The following is a 13,956-nucleotide window of genomic DNA, read 5'->3' as shown; positions in this document are numbered from 1 at the left end:
CATGATAGACAGGTTGTCATAGATGCATCTAGTTCCCAGGAAGGCACGTAACATAGCTAATATAGCTGAAAAGGTATGCAGCTGTGACTCCAGGTGGCTTGTGAATGACTCCAGGCCTGGCTGGGGATATCTCCTAAGGTCAAAGCAGTGATATCTACTTTGGGAAGCATGTTGGAGTGGAAGGGGAAAATATTTGAATCACCTGGAAAATCTTTTCAAAACACAACTTTCTCAGGCCCCACTCTGGTTCTACTCAATCAGAATTTCCAGCAATGGGATTGAAAATGAGTGTGGGAGCCCAGATAATTCTAATATGCCTGGAAACCCCCATTTTTACTCTGGTAGAGAACAAGGCTTGTTTACAATGTGCCATTGTCCAAGGAGAAGGAGTTGCAAGAGGACGTGGAGGGAGAGAACAGATTCACAAGGAAGAGGTCAAATCGTCAACAAGGCAGTGTATTTTATATACATAATCTCCAGAATGTATCTCCCTGTACAAATATACATGCCAGAAGTAGTTTTGTGTGAATTTCATCTATCCACTTGCCTATGTTTTCTCATTAATCCTAAAAACACAATAGGTACTATTATCTCAAATTTACAGGGACAGAAACTAACAGTTGCGGAAGGGTAAGTGAGGTCTTAATAATCACACAGCCAGTAAGTGGTGGACCTGGGCTCTGAACACAGCTCTGCCTGATTTTTAAGACTTTATCATTTAAATATGAGAACAAAATGAGCAACTCAGGGAAAATATTACAAAGACAAGATCATTGAAATTAAAACACTATCCAGAGAAGGGAAAAGTGAGAGCCCATGGTCCGCAGGTGTCTCTAGAATTAGAAGGTAAATGGAGGGTCAGGGAGTTTTAGGGGAGAGATGGGGAATGTTTGCTCATGTGGACAGCGGGTGGGGTAGAGAGGAACAGGCAGGAGATACAGAGACGGGACTCCAGGGTTCAGTGGGAGGGAAGATGGGCAGGGAGTGGGTGGTCTGAAAGGGACCAAGAGGAGCAGAGTGTTCGTTCCCTGGAAGAAAGAAGGCAAGACAAGGCGCAGATGGAGATGAGCCTGAAGTTGGCGGGTGACGCAGACCACCTAAGGTCGCGACTGAAGGTCACCGGCTCTGTGTGAAGTAGACCATAAGGTGTGGCCGACTGCAGAGGGAGAGAAGGGAGGTTCTGAGAGATGAAGTAATTCCTTTGAGCTTCTACGCAGGTGAGGGGCTGATCTAGGCTGCAGACAGGTCTGTCTCAGGCCCATGTTTCTGTGCTTTGTCCAACTCCAGCAATAGTACTTGCTGTCTTTGTGCAATATTGTCTAACCAAACCCTGATATTATGCCTTTCTAGTTAAGCACACACTTGAAAAGTAATTTTTGTCACAATTAATTTGATGGATGCTGGAGACAAGACAGCTTCTTACATTAAACTAAATTGTTTCCACTTCTCCACAGTCGTCTCTTTGCCTCCAAGCTGTGCTCCCCCAAGTCTCTGGTTAGTTAGGATCCGTGATCTTGGTCACCCCGTGTGAACTTCAGTTCAGGAGAAAACCCTTGCTTTTTCCCTTAACTATGTATGATCGCCGTACACTTTTGGTCTGCCCCACTCCTTCACTTATCCTTCTAAAGAGAGGTCTCATTTTGTTTTTCTTCTGAGATTTCTGGCTGCCATTTGAATCTGCAAGAGCGCAATAGGAAAAACAGATTTTCCATTCCTACCAGCTCATGCCCTCTCTAAACAAAGCATAGCACATGCACAGCTTCCCTTCCTCGGGCCAGCATGTATTCATGTTCCCAGAGAATCCACTGGATTTGTGAATGCTGAGTCCTCAGAGTCCGTCCATCAGAGTCTCTGTCCACATGTCATCTTGCATGACAATAACAGTGCCTTCTCTGCTACAATTTCATCATAGAAACTCCAGCCAAACGCCCTAAAGAAAGAGCCCACAGATGTTCAGGAAAACACACAATAATCCTTGGCTGATTAATTTAATATCCTTTGGAGACATTCTATAGATCACTAGGCTGCTGTTTTATTCTGGAAGTCATAACCCCCACCATTCTCTCTCCTGTAATGTTTCATTTCAGTTCATCTCAGCGCAAGGCACATATACCCAGGCACATGAACAAAAGGGCTGGAACATATGCCACTGCCTCCCTGATAAGAGTATCAGTGCCTAGGAAAGAAACCTTCAGCAGCAAAGTTGAAATTACACTAGAAAGGACAAATCATGGGGGGAATTGTAAACCATTTCACATCTTGCTAAATGACTTTGTATAGATGTGATTATTTTTTAAGATTCCAATTTTTTGTTGCTATGTTTTTTGCCTAGAAAATAAATATTCTTACTTTAGCTTTCCACCAAAGAAACAAAGCAAACAGAGATATCTATCTAAAATCTTTAAAAAAATATATGATGGGGTAAATTTGTTTTGTTACCCCACCTAGTAAGTGTATTCATAGTGGGGGCAGGCAAACTTTTTCAGGAAAGGTTCAAAGAATAAGTATTTTAGGCTTTTTGGGCTATATAGTTTCTGTTGCAACTAGTCAAATCTGCTATTGTAACAAGAAAGCATAGGTAACATGTAAATGAATGACATGACTGTGTTTCAGTAAAACTTTATTAATACAAACGGGCAGTCAGCCAGATTTAGCCCATAGGCAACAGTTTGCTAAACCCTAGAATGTAAGCTACATAAAGGCAAATGTTTGCTGATGATCGATGGGAAAAAAATACCTACCATTTTTGAGAACTAATTATTCACTAGGCATTGTACTACGAATATATAAACATTGTCTGATGAGGTGGGTATTACTGCCCCATTTTTTAGACTGAGAAAGTAAAATCAAAAAGCTTAAGCAATTTACCCAATGTCATGTAGCCAGGTAGTGGAGTCAGTCCTATGATCTTTCTATTGGTGAGGGCGGCATGATGGACACAATGAGCCCTCTAAGGCACCCAGCTGGGATCTGTGTCACACCACTTATGAGATGCCTGGACCCAGGACCCTGGGAATTGTACCCTCCCTCCATTTCATATAAAAGCTGAGATACTGCACTGTCTTGGGGCAAGAATTGTAACTGGTGTCCTTTATGTTTCTGGAAGACTGTTCAGTGATGTGGCCAAGTGAGCTTGTGCTCTGGAGTGTGAGAGTCTGGGTTCAGTCTCAGTCCAGCTATTCACCAGCATGAGTGGGCAGGCTGGTTTGTCTCTGCACTTCAGGGTCCTCCTGTGCCAAACAGGGAGAGTAGTATTACTACCCAGGAGGTTGTTATGTGGATTAAAGGAATCAATACCTGTGAAATGCTTAAAGCCTTACATGATGAGCATTGCTATTTTAACACCAAAAATAGGTCATTGCAAAAAGAAGTTGCTTCTATGTGTGACTGGCTGAGAAGACTTGTGATCAGTGCAGGTAAAGGAGAGAAGGAAGAAAATGAAAAACAATGGGAAAGACAAACAAGTAAGATAGAGAGTACTAGGAATACACATGAATGACATGGGTGCGGCAAGAGACACATGACATCTTGTGCATGGAATGGTACTATCTGTGCTTAAAAGAAAAATGAACGTGCTCAAAGCCCCACTTTCCCCGAGGCCCATTTGATAATTTCCTTCCAGAATTTTATATCTGTTATGTGTTCTAGAGATGCTTTTTGCGTTTTCCAGGAAAACCAATCATCATCGGGCTCCATTCATGGCAAATGAAAGCAGACCAGCCATTTCTTAGATATTTCTGCATGGCGAAAGACCACATGTCCTACCAGCCCATCCTGGTTACTCTCCTGGCCTCTTGCTCCGGCCTAGCAGCTGCTCTATGCTTCTGTCTCGGCATCTCTGGGGAGTGCTTCCTAGGCTTCTGCTGCTGGCTTATGTCAGCTTTACTGCCAGTTTGAGGACAAGCCCCTCCCGCTACACCCCACTGCCCGGCCAGCACAAGGTAGTCATGTTTACAAGACTTTAAAAATCTTGAGGATCACACAAGGGAATTTCAGTGTGGGAAAGGAAACTTACAGCTGAGCACCCAACATTACTGTGACCAGTGTCCACTAGCCATGCATATCCCGCTGGACATCTCTTTCCTGAAAACCTGATTGTGTTACTACTGCGAAAAAAATTATAGTAGACTGCAGAATGAAGACGGCTGATGGCTGACCAGACTGGAAGCTCTGTGAAGGCAGGAGCTGGGTCTCTGTTGCTTAATACTGTCTCCCTTTCACCTAGCACAGTGCTTTAGTACATAGTGGGGGCTCCATAAAAGCTTGTTATTTGAATGCAAAGGGAGGAGCCCTGTAGAGGTAGGTTATCTGCTGGTTTGGAGCTTCTCCAAGGACAGCAGCCTGGGCACATCTCTACTCCCCTCAATCCCTAACACATGTTTCAGCTTCTTTCCTAGAATTCAGAAACTGCTGAAGTTTTAAAAATAACATTTTTTAATCTTCAAAATGTATTGGTATATTATTTTACATAGTCAGTACCAAGGGTATCCATTGTTCTATATCCTATTTTTCACTTCCTCTCTTCTTTTGAAAGTGTTTTTCCACATGATATTTAATGACTGTATAATGTCCCATAGGATGTGGTAGATGTACATAATTTGCTTAATCATTCTTCTTTCATTGTACATTTGGCTATTATAAACAATGTTGCATTGAACATTCTTTTATTTAAATCTTTATCCATGGTTTACAGTATTTCCTTGCAATAAGTTTCTGGGAATGAAATGATGAGTTCAAAAACATATGAATATTTTTATGGCCCTTGTACTCTTGCCAAATTGTTGTCCAAAAAGATTGTCCCAATTGCGTACATTCACCATAAGGTATGAAAGTGCTTAGTTTGTCAAATCCTCCCCAGTAATATCATTTATAAATTCCTCTTTATCTGATAGATGAAAAATAGATTGCTAGTGTTATTTTACATTATGCTTCTTTGATTACTGGTGAGTTGAAAGAAATTTTTAGAAGCTGGGTTAGCAATTACAATTTCCAGCAATAGATATTACAATTATTAATATGTGTAAGCTTTCTGTACTTTCCTTTAAGACCAATACCCCTGCTGCCAAACAGAAGGCTATGTTGGGTTATGCAGCCCAATCTCTGCCATATGTTTGGTGCTTATTATTAAGCCCAACTACTGAGCAAAGAAAGACATAATTAGCCTTTTTGGGAATTATTTTGAGCCTTCAGCAGTAAAAGGCCTGAAGTTGATTTATTTCCCAGAATCTATTTGTATCTGATGCCTTTTTAAGTCAAGTCAGACTAAATGACCAGGCATGGTTTCAACCTTCTGTGAAGGGTTTCTGAAGTTCTGGGAGACGTTAAAAAATAATCGCCTTACTGCCTTTGCACATCTCCAAGATACCATTTGAAGACAAAAGAGTGAGTCATTTGAAAGGACACAGAACCACTGGGGCACTAACAGAGACAGCACAAGCTGAATTTATCTCAAATTGCCAGTGGTGGGATTGACGCACTAAGCTCCAAGTTGAGGGTGCTGTAAGCTCAGCTGAGGGGAACTCGGCCTTTGCTTCTAAGGTGGGAGTTAAAAGAAGGCGCTCTCTGTAACACAGACACATGTTCTTTCATGGGACTGACTTAATCAAGAAAGCTGCCTCTGCCAATGATTATCTTAGGCCAGACTTGAATCTCTGCTTCCAAAACAAAAGCAAGTTGTCTGATTCTAAAGCCAGCCTACACATTATTATGCTCCCAAAGACTTTATTGTTTTGTGATGATAGCAACAGATTTTTACCCCTAGAGCACTTGGAAACACATTGTAATTCCCGTCCTTACTCTCCACCCTAATTGTTGTCTAGAGGGCTTTGTTCATTTGGGCTGTTATTCATCGATGGCACATTTGGAAACAAAATCCTGAGGTTGTCACGGGTCTGCACGGGTATTTACATAGTTCTCAAATGCCAACATGATAAACACTGTACAGCTGTTCCTCAGGACAGTAGCCAGGCTGCCTCTGGCAGTTTCACACACAAATGACTAAACACATTGACTCTGGAAATAGATGCTGCCATGTGAGTTCACTGACTTTCCTTTTTTTGAAAAAGTTTGGGGCAAGATTAATTAAAACCAAGAGCTTGTTACTTTGAAAGATAACATAAGGGTAACCATCCCAAAATGTTCCTCTGTCTTGCAATTGGAACATGTTGGGGGAAACCAGAAAGTGAGAGTGTAGCTATGCCTGGATGGAAGTCTAGCTAGAGGCCATGCCTGTTAGCATACCCATGCAAATATTTATTGGGCAGATGGGTATTTTTTGAATGAATAACGGAATGGACTTACAAATGAATGAATGATTGGAATGACTTCTCTAGTTCTGTGTTTCCCAGTTTATGAGGCAACATGCAGTGAGCAGTAATGCTAGTCCCCATGTATGAAGGACTTATGAGGTGCTTAGCTCTGTATCAACTCTTCCCCACACCTCTTCTCATGTATTCTTCACGATGGCACCACGAAGCAGGTATTTCTATTTTTGTCTCACAGATGAAAAGACTGAGGCTAGGGAGGAAGACATGACTAGTCAGGAGCAGGATTCAAACCCACATCTGCGGGATTGCAAAGCTTGTGTTTAAATAGCCCACATCCAAGATTGTTGCTCACTTAACAACAGGTTAGGTTCAGTGAAAGGTCATCATCTTTTTGTGCTCTCAATTATCATTTCCCCTGCCACCGAATTGGATGTTACCAGATTTGGAAGTCTCCTGAGAGATCACCCGGCCCAAGTTCCCCTATTTTGGAGACAGAGAACCCAAGATTCCACCCCACGTTTGTGGCCGTTCAGCTGACCTATGGAAGTGCCAGGTGAGTCTGGAGCAGGCAGCTAACACTGACCTGACACTTTCCCCGCCTCATTCATCACTTTGGAGGTCAGGTCAAAGTGGGGATCACATAAACTGAAATAATGAATTTGTAAAAATCGCTTTAACTTACAATTCATCCTAGTGCCTTAACTCTCACAGTAAAAATACAGTAAGAAGACAGATGTGCAAGAAGTACTTTCACTGAAAAACGTCATTGAAATGGTGAGAACATGATGAACTTACTAATTGTGGAATATTTTCAGCAAATATTTGAATACGGTCTTTTAAAACATTGATGTGTGTGCTGCTTATAGGTTCTCAGTGGTGGGAGAAGCTGGCATGTTGCTGTTAAAGCTAAAAGCAGGAGGAGTGAAGTTAAGCATGAGAAGTATCAGCCACCAATTCCTGCTGATTTATCAACTCTGAACTGTGTAAACAGGTCTCCTTACCCTCCGTTCCTCTGGCTCTCCTTCCACTGCTGAGCCCCTGACATCCTTCAATGGGACCAATGCACCGGCTTTGCCTCAGGCTACTGCCCTCTGTTCCTGTCCCTCACAGCTTCTAAACTGTGTTTTTGCCTAAAACACAGCTTGACCACATCCACTTACCCACAGAAGACTTTCACTGGCTCCTCCCTGGTCAAGCTCCATTGGACGGCTTCCTAACATCATCTTCCTCCTCTCCTGTCTCTCTCCTTACACTTCAGAAACATGTATCTGGTAAGAACTTCTCATCTAGAAATAGCCACTTACAAAATTCTCAGGCAGGCTACCAGAGTGACCAATCACCTCAGAGGACCACCAGGACCTCCAGACCTTCCTCCAGCTCTGTGATTCTGTGACTTGGATAAAACACAACTCACTGCCACCAAGATGCTTATGGAAGAAGCATGTTAGCTTAAGGAAAAATCTAAGAAAGAATTTCTCAGGGAGGATTTAAAATATCGTGAATGCTCTCCCCCCTTAATGCTGAGCCGAATTCCTGTGACAACAGCCATTGTCTGCCTGCTTGTGAATCTGCCCACGGGTATGAGCAAAATGGCAAAGGACGGAAGGGCCAGTTCTTGAGGAAACAGTGCAATAAACTGTAGTCGTTGTTAATCTTGCCTATTTAGAAAGCTCTCCCACCTAGGGTTGCCAGATTTAATAGAGGATGTACTTTTTTTTTGCTAAGTCTGGCAACTCTACTCCCCATCTACCCCATTTTTCAGTTAATGGATGCCACCTTCCTGGCCACAGGATTAAATATGTGGCCAATTACCATTCCTACAGAGGCTGGCCCAGTCTTACACACGTAACCCAATTAGGGCCAGAGTCATTTCTTGGGGTGGAAATATGCCCTTTGGCTATGGTTGCTAACTTGGGGTTTCTGGCAGCCACGCCCCCTGTTACAAAATAATGAGATTAAAAAATCAAAGAGAAGTAGGGACAAGCAGTGAACAAAAGGGCCACAGGACACTCGTAGCTGATCCGCAGACAGTTTCTGGGGCCTGGTTCCTGCAGCTTTCCATGGGGTGCTGTGTGCTCCCCATTTCAGTTATAGAAACTGGTAAATCCCTTTTTACCCCATTAACCTAATTTGAATTTTGTTTTCTATTACTTATTCCTGAAAGCTCCTGACTCAGATATAGGGAATTCTGGCTCTGGGTCTTATCTTTTCCTTATGTAACACTTGCAAAATAAAGAAGGACATACCGGATAGAGGTGCGTGTTCACCTGAACACAGTGCTCACTCACTAAATAAGTGCACCTACTGATATGCACTTGGAGGTTTAGGATCACTTGTTGCAAAAATTGAATCCCAGACTCCTTTCTCTCTGTGTTTAGATTGTCTTCTTCCCTACATCATATGATTTACCTCCCTCCATCACAAAATCAAAGACCTCATTTTACAGGTGAAAAATCTTAAACTAGGGTAAGTTAAACAACTTGTCTTAGATCAAATGGCAAAAGCCCAAGTTTCAAATCAATTACTGTGTATTGAGGTTATGGAAATTAATTTTAATATGAGCCTAAGATAATCACAAAGAGGAAGTCAACTTGTGTGTCTAAAAATCTAATGCAGTCAATAAGGACATGTAAATGCTTGTATTGCTTTTATGATTATTGATTGCAGCAAATCACAGATCAGAGGGACTGACTGTCCGGTAGTGATTCTCCTGTCAGTCATGTCTGTGACTGCCCTCTTTCCTCTGCAATCACATCCTACTGCTTCGGCGACTGGGCTGGGAGCATGATGCAGGCCTGCTCAGCCACAGCATAGAACTCGATCCCTCACGACACAGGGATGGATCTGGCAATGGGTCATTGCCTGAGAAAGACATAACCAGTGACAGGAAGGTAGTGTAATCAGACTCCTATCCTGAGATTTGTTTTTTATTAGGTCTGTTGGAGAACACATTTCCCTCCCTTGTTGTTGAGCAGGGAGAATGTGTGTCTGGAATATTCTGCACCCATTTCTCCTTCCATTTGGGAAAAATTTGTCTGCAGTTGGAGAGAAAAAAAAGAACACAAAGAGAGAAGAAGAAACAAGTGGCAAACTTGATCTTTATGACTTCCAAATCCCCAGATTCACCCATTCTTGAGGACAAATCTTTCTTGCTTTATGAGAGCCAAAAATGTCATTTTACTAAAGTTATTTTGATGGCAATTTCTGACATTTGAAACTAACAGAGTAGTTTTATTTCATTTATGACACTACTTTTCTTTGTTGGCATGGATTACTGAAAGTTTCCTGCCTGTCATTTTCTAAGTTAATAACGATCTGGTAAGAGCTAACAGAAAATCTAGGATAGCTTTAAATTCAACATGCATTTTGGGGGAAAAGTTATACCGACCACATGTAGTATTCAAAGATAAGTTTTAGCTTTAGACTTTAATGTAAAAAATCATTAAGAGAGAAGAAAACGTGAGAAATTTTAGACTATGTCTTAGATGGAGGGAAGACCTTCGCAAGTAAATCTAAAACCTAGAAACCATAAAGGAAAACACTAACAGAGTTGATGGGGGAAATATTTAAACTTAGAATATAAAAGCTGCTATTAACAAAATTAAAAAACAAGTGATAGCAGTGGAGGAATATGTTGGCAAAATATATAGTTTATAATGAATAAATGTCCAAAACCCGTAAAAAGTTCCTGCAAGTCAATAAATGAACATAACCCAAGAGGAGAATAGATAAAAGTTATAAATAGGCAGTAGGCAATTCCTGAAAGAAAAAAGAGAAATGGCTTATTTCAGACTATCAGTGCAAGGAACACAAACAGGATGCTTCAAATAAAATTGAAAAAAAAATCAGGAAACACAGCCTTCCCTTTGAGGAACCCCCTTTGCCTGCAGTGCCCTTTCCTCCATTGCTGGCCTGGAGTTAGCATTTTCCTATCTCAGGTCCAAGCAGAAGCCATCGAGGTCCTTTGTCCCACCTGCATGCCCCACGCATGTATCCCCTTGCCCCTCCCGTCACTGTGTTCCGTTTGCTTACAGGATCACTTACCCTCACTGACAGGGGGCCATATTCGTCCCTGTCTTAGTGGCTAAGACTTAGTCATTTTGAATTTCTGATACCTTACCTAATATGTGTCCATACAATGGACTCTCAATAAGGTTTGTAAAAATGAACACATTACAAATAAATGTTGGATCTACATGGACGCTATTAGAATCAAAGCCTACATCCCATAGAAAAGTGCCTGACCTTCAATTTCATTTGGACTGTACATATTGACACATCTCGTTTTACTCCTGTGAGAGAGGGGAACAAATGACTGGGAACATTCTATATTTAATCAATTCTAGTTTACCAACTTTTGATGTCATTGTCGTGCATGTATCCACTGGGTTAGTATTCCTGATGGTGTGACAACATGAAGGTAATTCCTGGATGTTTCAGTCAGGAAGTGATTCAATCATAATTTGAGAAAAACTGTCCATTCTAGCTGGTATGAAAACCTCTTCTCATTATTTGGTAAGATCCAGGAAGCACCAGCATGAACACTTGTATGAAGAGTATCAACAGCTTAGAGGATGATCCAGCATCTCCAGCACTCTTGATGCCTGGAATATACAGTGTGGAAAACAGCCAGCAGCAATTATGAGTCAAAAAGAGATTTACGGAGTCAGACTTGGAATGTGAAGTTTAGAAATATCTTAACCAATTTTTTCACTTGTACCTTCCTTTTTATACGTGTGTAAGAGTGCTGTATAATAAAACCTGTATCACCATCTAAAGACTGTCTCAATAAATGTAAAATAAAAAATTTAAGTAATGAAAAGCAAAAGCATTATATCAAAGTTGCACAATTGAACTAACAGTGGTTCTTTTCCTTTTATAGTGGTATAATCCATAATGGTACATCTTGCAGTCTGACACTAACTTGATGAAATACGTAATAATAACATTTAACATATATTGAGCCCTGTTTCTCTAAGCTACTCTCCATGGTGCATTACATGCACTATCTCATTTAATTGTTATAACAGCTCTATAGGCAGACCATAATTATTCTCATTTTATGGCTAATGAAGCTGAGACACAGAACATTTGAGTGAATTACAGCCTGTGCTGTTAGTCACTGCATGAAGGATGAAGCAAGAGCGATTTCTCAGAATACATCCATTTTTGCAGGACCTTGGATCTGGGGAAATTTTTTCTCAAATACACAATAATATATTTTAGTGCCTCTCTTGTTAAAATCATGATAAAAGAAAACTAAATAAATGTGAGCATGTATTCAAGTTTATAAATAATAAATATGGATGTCTATGGTAAACATGACAGGCCAAGTGTAAATATTTGTGGTACAATGGAAGATGTGTTTGTGGAGCTGCAGATATACTAACCAGTACAGCTGTGACAAGCACCTTTTGACATGACAGATTTCGTCAAGTCCCTCTGATACGATGGATTTAGTTGGAGCATGGCTCACCATCTCTATCACAGAGCGCCTAAACACCAGCTGCCACCTCACATTTCTATAGCAGTTCTACTATATTTTAAAATCTATACTTACAGTACAACTTTACAGAATAATTTAATAGTAAATAAGTCAACTTAGAAGAGCCTCCTAATGATAAGTATGAACTCACGTTAAAAAATGCTGCAAATGAGAAACAGTTACTGAAGCTGTATAAAGATAAACCATCTGGAATGAATCAGCAGTCTTAGCTAAAAGTGAATTAACTCTTAAGACTTCTCTTCAGTTGTCTAGCAGAGTCCATTTCAAGCTCTGGCTTGATCTTATTAGAAAATCATTTGGAAAATCACTTTATTAGCTATAGAATATCTTCCAAGATGGTAAAAGTCAATGCAGAAGTAATTTTAAGACTTTTCATAGATGTCAGGAAAAGCTGTTTTCTTAAACTCTTACTTACATGGTCTTCAGTTGATGAACATCTTTGTTTCTTGAACAGATATCAGAATGATAGCTTCATCTGAAGGTCAATTAGCTTGGGAGTGAACATATGTCTATGGAAAGGGATTATCCATCATATTTTAGAAGAATATTGCTTACTGCTCATTTTATGTCATCTGTACCTCCTCCAATTCCATCCATTTTAAGGTGGAAATACAAGTTTGTATTTTTTTCTCTTCACATAATTTTCCTGGTAGTGGGTTGATAGTATAAGTAGTAGTGGTCCTCAAACTCTGAAGGTACAGTCAGATTCATGATTGCAATTCAGAAGCAGGGGTTTTAGTATTTTCTATTTCAAATTCCGTCAATGCTTAACCATTTGTGTCATGTAGGATTTACTGTCCTGCTGGTTGGGGAGAAACGTTAGCTCTTGGCCATGGGCCCTTGGAAACAACAGCCGGTGGGGTTTTGCCTCAGAGGGATATAGTTCTGTGGCCTTCCTGGTGCTTTGAACCTGGCAGTACACTAGAGGTGGGACTTCTTTTTTCTGGCATTTGTCTATCCACCCCACCCCCAACCTTTTTTTTAAATTTTTGAGGCAAGGGGAGAAATAGGATATTCTGTTCTTTTGTTCCTATCAGGAAGGAATTTTTCTCATCTCTTTTTCTGTAAATACGGATTTGGGCTAGTTACTAGTGTGTCAAGCAGCCAGAGAACTTAATCCATAACAGGTTTAGATATAATCCTATTAAACGGTCTTCTGTGTCCTTTGCAGCTTTGATTAGGTAGGGAACTGCCTGTGTTCAAAGCCACGCAATCTCGCATTGAAGGAATTATGTTCCTAGTCACAGTTGGCCAAGAGGATCATGGTTTTTGCTGGTGGTGCTTTCATTTATTTATTTGAACCCTAAGCAGAAGGATTTCTCTTCACCCAATATTCTTCCCTATTGAAGAGTTTCAAAAACTGTGAAAAGTGAAAAGGCTTTGTGAGTAAATATAAGAGTAAATCCATTAGTTCTGTATCACACTAAAAAGGTGATCTTCTCACCGGTTTTCACTTTGGCAAATGCTTCATACTCAGGAACTTAGCCTGTCTTGTGGATGGCTAAATCCCTACTTCCTAGAATAGCAGCTGGCACACTGCAGGCATTTAATAAATATTTGCTGAATGAATGACTGACGCAATGACAGTTTGGCTAAACTGGAGACATTAACTGTGACGTGCTAAAGATGATTGCTTATTTACTTTATTATGATCATGTGTGAACCGGGAAGGCTAACATAAATGTCTTTCAAACCATCCAGTGAGTGCTAGCATATTTCACTGTCAGAAGCAAACAGGTCCATCTCTGTGAGAATACCATAACCAGATTTGGTAAACCTAAACTACAGGATAAAAGCAAATAAGCCACATACAAAACCGTCTTCATGATTCTTCTACATTGACCAAGGGATTTTTCCATTGTCACACTGCTCTGCTGTTTTACTAATTCAAAGAGGAGGCAGCAAGCACTCTCTGGCTCCTAAGCCGAGTTAAGGATCATTAATTACCCTAACTGCTGCTCCCAGCTACACTTCATGCTCATGGCGCACTCTTTTCCCTATGACGTCAGAATCAAACGCTAAAGAACTGAGCAACATTTGATCCTATGCTGGCTGACACAGGTCTTCCCCTCAAATAAGGAGGCTTCAGATAAAGATGGTAAACTAAGAAACCACATCTACAAAGGCAGTTTGGAAGGAAGGGTGACAATCTAAAGCCTTTCCACTTTTTATTATAAACTTCCC

At 40.8% G+C, this 13,956-nt stretch overlaps 2 long non-coding RNA genes across 2 annotated transcripts; one reads left to right on the top strand and one right to left on the bottom strand.

Annotated features, from left to right (window-relative positions):
* Positions 1 to 6,508: 6,508 nt before the first annotated feature.
* On the top strand, positions 6,509 to 11,038 carry LOC118920089 (uncharacterized). Its single transcript, XR_005027755.2, has 3 exons — positions 6,509 to 6,819; positions 6,978 to 7,040; positions 10,787 to 11,038. It is a non-coding gene; the product is annotated as an uncharacterized LOC118920089 (long non-coding RNA).
* On the bottom strand, positions 9,349 to 12,490 carry LOC130684096 (uncharacterized). The gene is made up of 2 exons (XR_008998235.1): positions 12,188 to 12,490; positions 9,349 to 10,870 (listed from the first exon to the last, which is right to left on the bottom strand). It is a non-coding gene; the product is annotated as an uncharacterized LOC130684096 (long non-coding RNA).
* Positions 12,491 to 13,956: the final 1,466 nt, after the last annotated feature.

Source organism: Manis pentadactyla, chromosome 6 (genome assembly GCF_030020395.1).
Source record: "Manis pentadactyla isolate mManPen7 chromosome 6, mManPen7.hap1, whole genome shotgun sequence".
Classification (NCBI taxonomy): Eukaryota; Metazoa; Chordata; class Mammalia; order Pholidota; family Manidae; genus Manis; species Manis pentadactyla.
The sequence above is the reverse complement of the archived record's forward strand: the minus strand, read 5'-3'. Positions and strand labels throughout refer to the sequence as shown.